The following is a 9,043-nucleotide window of genomic DNA, read 5'->3' as shown; positions in this document are numbered from 1 at the left end:
AGATCGATGAACCAACTCTCGTTGATCTCAGTGAGAGGCCAAGATCTGCTCCCTGTAGCTCTGGCTAATGCTTCTCAAATATCTATTCCCTTGACATTGATCAGGAACTGCTGCTCGACCGGATCATCTGGCTGACCAGCTGGCTCCGGCAATCCCATGATGTTACTGAATTCGTCCATTAGCAGAGTCATTTCTCCCCATGGGAACCAAAATGTGCAGGTACGTGGATTCCACCGTTCTGCCATAGCTTGAATAAGACCGCCGTTGATGGTTCGCTTGCCCACTGCCGATGCCATCTCTAATCCACAATCGTCCAAGTGGTTTGGGAACATACGCGAGAAGGTGGCAAACCAAGAATAATACCACTGAGGGAAGAAGGAGTGAGACTGGATAACCCGATGATCCGGGGTTCCATCTCTTATCTGATAGAAGACATGATCCTTGGGAAAGATATCATCGAGAGATTCGGATGCCATCGGAATGATACTGAGGCAAAAAGGAGGAAGAGAATTAAATAGAATGCAGGACTTACAGATAGACTCTTGATGAGAAAGAGGACAGACACGACTCCTGAAAATTTTTGAAAGATCAAGGGTTTTTAGAAAAAGAATTTCCAGGGCTTTTAAAGAAAAATTGACACGAAAGAGAAAGAAATGTAGGTAAAGGAAAAATATACACCTGAGGTTTTTGAAAATAAAGGGAAATTTTGAATAGTACACCCAGGGTTTTGAAAAGGTTCGATATATACAGGAGAATACAAGGAAATATCGCATAATCAGAGCTGCACAAACAAAGATGCGCACACAGCACCCCCTAAAGGCTGACTCTAAATGCAATATTTGAAATGACTCATAGGACCTTAATCCTAACTCTAAGATTTAGATCATCTGATTCCAATCAAAGTATGCTGATATACTCAAGCCGAAGCTCAAAGTACGTGGCATAGAAATAATTCTCTGATTCTAAAGTAATGGCTTCCCAACATCCTTGAGCACCTACCGATATACCTCGGACTATGGACCTTAGGTACGTGGTAGGGGGGCGCGAACCCAAATAAGTGGCCCAGTTGTGAGGCTCTCTCCAGAACTATGGTTTAGTGAGACAGCCCAGCAATGTGAAGACCGATACAATATAGGTAGGGATGTTTTCAAAAACATGTTCAACATGCAATAAAACCAGAAAGCTCTATTGCAAGTCCTAAAGAGATAGAATTTAAATGAAAAGAAGCATACACTTGCATACATTGTTTGCATTCAATCCCTAAAATTGAGGAGAGTTGTATTTTAGACATAAGTTTAATGTGAACATGGAATAATCTCCTCAATATGGTCCTACCAAACCATACTTAGATCCTATATGCAATGATGACAGCTTAGGACAGAGTCTAGGCTCCTAAGGTTTGCATGGAAAAAATGAAGCTGACATTTATAGAATAGACTTAGAAAATATCAAAGCAAAGCAAAGGCATAATTCGACCAGACGAAGACGAGGTCCCATCACGGTCGCCAAAACTGTGATCATTGCAAAAATTTTCCTCTCTTCCTTTTCTTTTCCTTTTCTAACCTCTATTTTCCTCATTTTTGAAGGAAGAAGCATAAAAGACAGAAAAGAAAGAGAGAAGAGAAAAGAAGGGAAGAGAAGAAGAGGAACTCTTTTGCGGGGTCTCACTTGACCTTAATTTGAAAATATTTAGAAATTTAACTCACCTCCATTTTGAAATATATTGCAGGAAAATGGAGAGACGGGATTCGCTCGTTGGTACAAGGTTAGACCGTTCCTGGCGCCTTTACCAGGGGTAATCAAACCAAGGATCGAATTTATGCCTTTTGCTTTGCCTAGATATTATCTAAGAATTTATTCTTAGTCTAAATGCACAAAGAATCATGCTTGTGCAATGCAAGGATGTATGCTCTTTTAGAAAAAATGATTTGGAAATCTCCAAGTGCTTCTGAGATGAATTTGATAATGGAGTGAAGAAATGGTTGAATCTAATTTAGAACTTGAGATAGATCAGAGAAGTTCTAAGTCTTTTGAAATAATCACAGTTTGGAAGAATAAATCTTTGAATTTAAAAAGAATGATTTGAAACTGAGATAAAAGGGAAAAAAAATGAATTTTCAAAGTTTGAAATTGACTTTGAATTTGAATTTTGAACCTGGTTTTAAGAGAAGGAGATGAAATTTAAAGTGATATTGAATTCTAGATTTAAAATTTAAAATCAGGATGGATTTGAGAAAATCAAATAGAAATGGATTTAGGAAGTTCAGATGAAATCTAAAATGGAATCTAGAATTGGGAATGGAATTGGATTCTGGATTCTAAATAGAATTGGATCCAAGATCTGGAATCCAAGATGGGATTTGGATTCTGAATCCTAAAATGGATTTTGGATCTTAAAATGGGCTTAGGATATGAAATCTGAGATCCAAAATAGAGTTGGACTCTGGATCCTAAGATGGCTTTTGGATCCGAAGATGGGTTTAGGATCTAAAATCTGAGATCCAAGATAGAGTTGGACTCTGGATCCTAAGATGGATTTTGGATCTGAAGATGGGTTTAGGATCTGAAATCTGAGATCCAAGATAGAGTTGGACTCTGAATCCTAAGATGGATTTTGGATCTGAAGTCTGAGATATAAAGTGAAACTGGGTTCTGGATCCTAAAATGGATTTGGATCTGAAGTCTGGAATCCAAGATGTAATTTGGATCTGGAGTCTAAGATCCAAAAGTAGAATTGTATTTAGAAAACTGGATCCAAGTTGATCTAATTTTGGATTTCGGCTTTGAAAGTCCGAATGGGACTTTTGAAGATGGATCTGGGTTTTTAAAAACCCAGATTAACTATAAAATTTTAAGAAGGATTAAGTTTTGAGATTCAGAATCAAACTCAAGCCTTGAGTTTGAATTTTTGAGATCAGAAGATAAATCAAAAAATTCAAAGTTAAATTGAACTTTGAATTTGAATTTTGAATTGAATTGAATTGGAAATTTTGAAATTTGAATACAAAATGATTCTGAAATTTCAAAGTCTAATTGGACTTTGAATTTAAATTTTGAATTGGGAATCAGAAGATGAATCAGAAATTTCAAAGTTAAATTGAACTTTGAATTTTGATTTGAATTAGAATTCGAATTTCGGATATACAAATGATATTCAAAGTCAAATTGGACTTCGAATTTAAAGTTAGAATCTGAAAATGATATTTGAATTTACAAGAGTTGAAAAATTGATTTGAGAAGTGAAGAAGATATCTGAAAATCACTTGGAGTTTTTGAAAAGAAATTTTGAAGATATGATGTAATTCTATCCTAAATGATGAATGAATTTAAAGAATTTGAAATTGGATTTTGAAAAACTATTCCATTCTTTAAATGAATTAAAATTGAGATTGAAGATATAATACATCCCTGACTATGGTCATTGAATGTATTATATAATAATCTATATTTAAATTCAAGTGAAGAATAAAATACATTTGGGTGCTTTTATGGAGTTTAAAATGAAATTAACTCTCAATATACCCTGACTATGGCCATTGGTATATATATTGAATTAATTTTAAGTTAAACTCTGATAAAAGAAAAAAAAGTATTTTTGAAAATATGATGATTTTTGAAAAAGATCCAGTGTGGACCCAGTGTTATCTTATAAAAGATAAAAATCCTAAGTTTTGTTTACATCCTGACTGTGGCCATTGATGTAAATCATCAACTTAGGATTTATTACCTCTTACGAAATGGTGCACGTGCCATTCGTGTTTCACCATTATGAGATTTTGAGAAAATGAAGATAAAAGACATGAAGACAAGCAATTAACAATGCTCATTCATTCTATCTAAAACGGGAAATGTAAATTCTTATTAAGATCTATCTATTACATTATTTGAATTGAACCTAAAAATATCAAGGCTTCTAAACCAAAAAAGAAGTCCTGCAAAACAAGAGTTAGCCTAGGCAAGAGACAATCATATCACAGAAGATATCATAATGAAAGCTTAAGACGGCATGAGGGAAAGATAGGAAATGATGTATATACCTACATACATACTTATATTTATAGGCACGTATACATACATATATATATATATATATATAGATGTATATATATATATATGTATATATATATATGTATATACATACATACATGACCTATATAATATCTTGTGAAATGAGTATATATGATGATGATAAAAGGGTGTTGTTCTATCTAATATACAACAAAAATGGCCTAATATACAATGTGCACGACATAGGCAATGGTGGAAAAAATAAAATAAGATGTTGTGATGATGTAAATGATACGCATAGTTATGCTGCTGCAATAGCGCAGGGAAAGGATGTATACGAAGAGTGAAGATGCTGTTGTGCAACATGATACAGGAGTTGTTGGTGGATACAGTAAATGAACACTATCATCAGCAAGATGTTGCTGAAATGGATTTCTTGCCACCTTCACTGACATACAATGTCATTGTTAATGGGATACCAATGAAGCCCAGCATGGCTGCCCCATGGTCAGCATGCACTATCAAAGCCAAACTCCCTCCCTTCAATACAGAGTGGTTGAAGATGCCTAAATCGGTACTTATATGACCAGTTTAACAGGATCTGAAAAACAGACTCCAAAGTATCCACCCAAATACCTATACATTCATGTTGTGATCTTTGCAAATCACGATGGGGTCAGAGACCTAACACATAAAATTGACTATATAGTTTAGTTGTACCATGGCACTCGATGAGAGGCCTCCTAAAGAGCCTGATTTACGGTAATATGATGATGATAAATTCCATAAGGAACCAGAGAAAGACTTTTATACACCTGATCGATAATATATTTATCTGGATATCTTTGTTGAGGCCAAAGTAGGAATAACAAACCTGGATAATGAGACGTAGGTGGTGAGATTACTGAAGACAGGGGAATTAAAGACTCGAAACAGGACATTAATGAGATAATATATGAGAAGAAAAGGAAAAAAAAAGAAGAAACAAAAATGATGATTTCTAAATGAAAATAATGCTAAAACTAACCACCACTTAAACAATTACCAAGCAACTGATGATGCTAATTACTTTGCTGGTCAACCAACAATTTACTTAATCAGACAGTTAATGATGCTCAAATGAATATCTAATTAACCACTCACCTAACTGATCATCTTAATGGATCTGTTTTAACTTAACACTAATGGATTAACAAATTAATACTAACATCATTGTTCCATCACCAGTATTCAACACTTAAAATATCTAAAGCAGACCAAGTGAAAATCAGAAGAACATTTACAGTCAACAGTGAGTGATTCAAATAGAGACTTCACTGTCTGGGGCAGCAAAACCTTGGTTTTCAGACATCCCTAGCAATAAGCGTGAGATACCAATTATTTATCTATGAAAGGTACATTATTGCTTTCCTTATGAAGAGGTATGTATATTACCCTTCTGAAATGTACCAATCAAGGGATCAATGGTGCACTGGTAAGTGCGATAACGGTTAGGTGTCGTGATATGTACAACAGATGATGGAATGATACATGTTGCAGGGGATCAAATGCTACAGAATTCTACAGACACTTCATGCTGTTATAACTATAGAGGAAATCATGCTACCACAAGATTTTGAGTTTAAGGCCTACCTTTTTACTTCTGAAAGATTAACACCACGATCGGGTTGCTCAGCTATGACAAAGCCGCACCTGTAATCAAATATTAGCAATCAGTTTATGAGGCCTATATGAAAGAAAATAAATCCTTTAGGAGGCCGATTTTATACAGAGAAACATTCATATATATTTGCAGAAAAAGACCCATTCCTTGAATGATTTCAACTATATTGGTTGATGCCTAGGATGTGGTCAAGGCAACACCTTCGTCAGAGAACAATCCACTGCAAACTGGATGGAGCTACATAATGGAAGGATCAGACCAAGCCCCACAATTTCCCATTCATGATTTAAATTATGCACAGTTCTGTCACCAGAATAATCCTGAATCATGCACCTCATGCACAAGGGTTTACCAGGACTTCAATACCTCTAACCATATAATCAGCCCCTTTCATGGAAGGGATGCATCAAGACAGTGATTATCAAATGAACTAGCTGTGTTTGAGAGAATAGCAAGGAGTATGGATTATGCAGGGGGTTGTGCACAGGTGCAATGAGGTGCAGTAAGAAATGGCCCATTATAACAAAAGATACAATATATGGCTGAAAGGGGTGGTATTGAAGTAGAGAAATGGCTAAACAGTAAACAAAATTTGAAATGACCATAATGGCGGTCATAATGATGGCAATATTTTGAAACTCATTTACCTTCATTCTGTTAATACTGATGTATGGATCAAATTTGCCTACCACAGCAGATGTAAAGTCATTCACGATCCATCCAGTTTTTAAGTAGAGGCACATTATGAAAACATTAAACAATATCACAGTTATTCATGTCATAGCAGCAACAAGTGGTGAATCCTTAGCAGCCTGGTAACCAATCCCCAAAGAAAAAGAAAACTGTAGGTAAGCAACCAACTAAAGAGAAAAACAAAAGGGGAGAGTCAGATATTATACTGAAAAAAGACCTAAAAGGACCTGAACAAGCACCAAAATGTATATAGCAAAGAGTTATAAGCAAGAGCTAATTGATGCCAAGGATTGGAATGCCATATTCAAGGAAGATCAAAAAAGTAAGTTAACCATCAAATAAATTGGACATTAAAGGAAGTGAAAACACTGGACAGAGTAAATCAAACGAATAAACTCTCTAAGGGATTTCACAGAATCGTTAAGAATGGAACAACATAAAAACAATAAAAAAAAGAAAGTATTAACAGTATAAAGTGTTTTACTAGCTTTGCGCAGGGCATGGGTCAAGGTAGATGCCAAAGTATTTGTTAGCTCTGCATAAACAATATCCTGAAGAACATATAATTATGCTTATGGCACTCAATTCCAATGCGAAGCAAACTCTAGCGAAGACCCGGCCATACTCAAAACATGAGCAAAACTACCCTGCAAAACATGATATTCAAGTTTTCAGAAGTGCTCACGCCTTCTTTCAGAAAGGAGCTAACCCAGGGAGCCCTTGGAACTTCAGCTACATCCAGATGACAACTATTTTAAATGAGCAACCTAACGACGAGTCCCTTTCACTGCCTTGTCTTCTTTTCTACCTCTGGACATCACAATGACCAAAAGATCTGTTTCAAATCCAACGTATCCAAAGGATCTGGAAATGCCCAGGTCAAGCATTACGGGTGATGATATCAGACCCATCTTCTTGGGGAGTTGCTTGTAAGCGACCTTGGCGTTAAACTCCTGCGGTCCATTAAACCCAGCAAGAATGCATACCAATGTACAGGACAAATAGATCGCTCAGTATTACCTAGTTCTGACTAGTAATACTTCATTTTGGGGCGAGCGTCATTCCCCTTTTCAGTTCTGATAAGAATATATACTCAGGTACTATTTCAATCCATCGACCTCAGCCAAACCATGAATCGACCAAACTCTCAGCAAGATTAGTCTCTGCTGGACCGGTGCACAAGGATTAACATAAAAGCCAGACATAGAATAAAAAAAATGAAATCTACACCAATTCATTGAGACGAGATCGAGACCCTGATGTAAACAAGGAATATCAAACGAAAATCAGGAACAGATTGACTGTAAATTAGAATAAACAATTAAAAAAAGAAGGAAAATAAAACAAAAAATAATATAAGATAGACGAAGATATGTTGGAACGATGGTTCCATTTTTGCTGTAGCACGAAAGAGGGGTTGGGGTTGCACAGGCAACTCAATCCCCCATAAGTGCGGTAGCAAAGTACAAAAAAAGAAAAGAAGAGGAACTTTAAAGAGAATCTAGGGAAAGGGAAATGAGAGGGGAGGCAATTGGCGGCTTACCGTGATTTTGATGTTAGTTTGGGAAAGGAGAAGGCCTGGCTCTGGTGTGCTGTTGATTCTGTAAATATCCGGAAGGAGGGTCGACTCCTCTTCTGAGGAAGGTTCTCTTCTGTTGCAGAAGAAGGGCAATGGAGAGGTTGGAGATTGATATCCTCACTGTCGATGATCCTCGCCTTCTACTGTGCGCCTGATTTTATAGAGAGAGGAAGAATCGAGAAGCAGATGACGGTTGGGCATCGATGGTTGAGATGGAGCGATCGTCGATCGAAGGGTGGAGGTGTGATGGATGCCCATCGAATGGGGGATCGAGGCAGTGAGAGGAAAAGGGTGAGGGACGGTTGCAGATTGAGGGTTGAGGAATAGTCATGGTGATCCAGGATCGAAGATGGGGAGTAAATGGAGGTTTTGTTAGAGATTCAGGGTGTTGGCGATTGAAGGTGGAAACCAAGAGGAAGATGTGCGCGGGAAGCAGTGGAGGAGCTCGAGGGTTGGAGGCACATGGGGTTGCTCTGGAGCAGAAGGTCTCGGTGATGAAGGGGGTTTTGGCGAGAGAAGGGAGATGGGCCGAGAGAAGGGAGAGAGGGGAGATGGACCGAGCGAGGGTCCGAGAGAGTTCTCGAAACCCTCAGGTTTTTGTTAAAAAAAAATGAACTTTTGTTTTAAAAGATTTTCAAAAGAGCTCCCCCTTTCTTCAAAAAAAAAAAAAGGTTTTTTAGAAAATGTTTTCAAAAAGAAAGTTTTCAACAACTTATTTTTTTTCCTTTTCTATATACATATATATATATATATATATTTTTATTTTTATTTTTTTGTTTCTTTTCTTCATTTTCTATATATATATATATATATTTTGATATTTTTGGAATAAAATCCTAAAATTTACGAGAAAGCGAGGATTTAAACTAATGTTTTTGTATTTTTGGGAAATATTTAATAAAGGTTTTCAAGGCTATTTTAGGAAAATTTCTTCAGAAAATGGGTTTTTTTTATCCAAGTTTTGAGAAAATATCCGAGTTTTAGACCTTGAATCGAAGAATATAACACAATGGATCAAAACGGATATCGGATGAATCGTTTGAGCCTTTTAAAAGGTTATTTTGATAATTTTGAGAATTTGATTTAAAGATTGGACAACG

Source organism: Nuphar pumila, chromosome 10 (genome assembly GCF_984573655.1).
Source record: "Nuphar pumila chromosome 10, dmNupPumi1.hap1.1, whole genome shotgun sequence".
In the NCBI taxonomy this organism is placed as follows: Eukaryota; Viridiplantae; Streptophyta; class Magnoliopsida; order Nymphaeales; family Nymphaeaceae; genus Nuphar; species Nuphar pumila.
Note: the sequence above shows the minus strand (reverse complement) of the source record.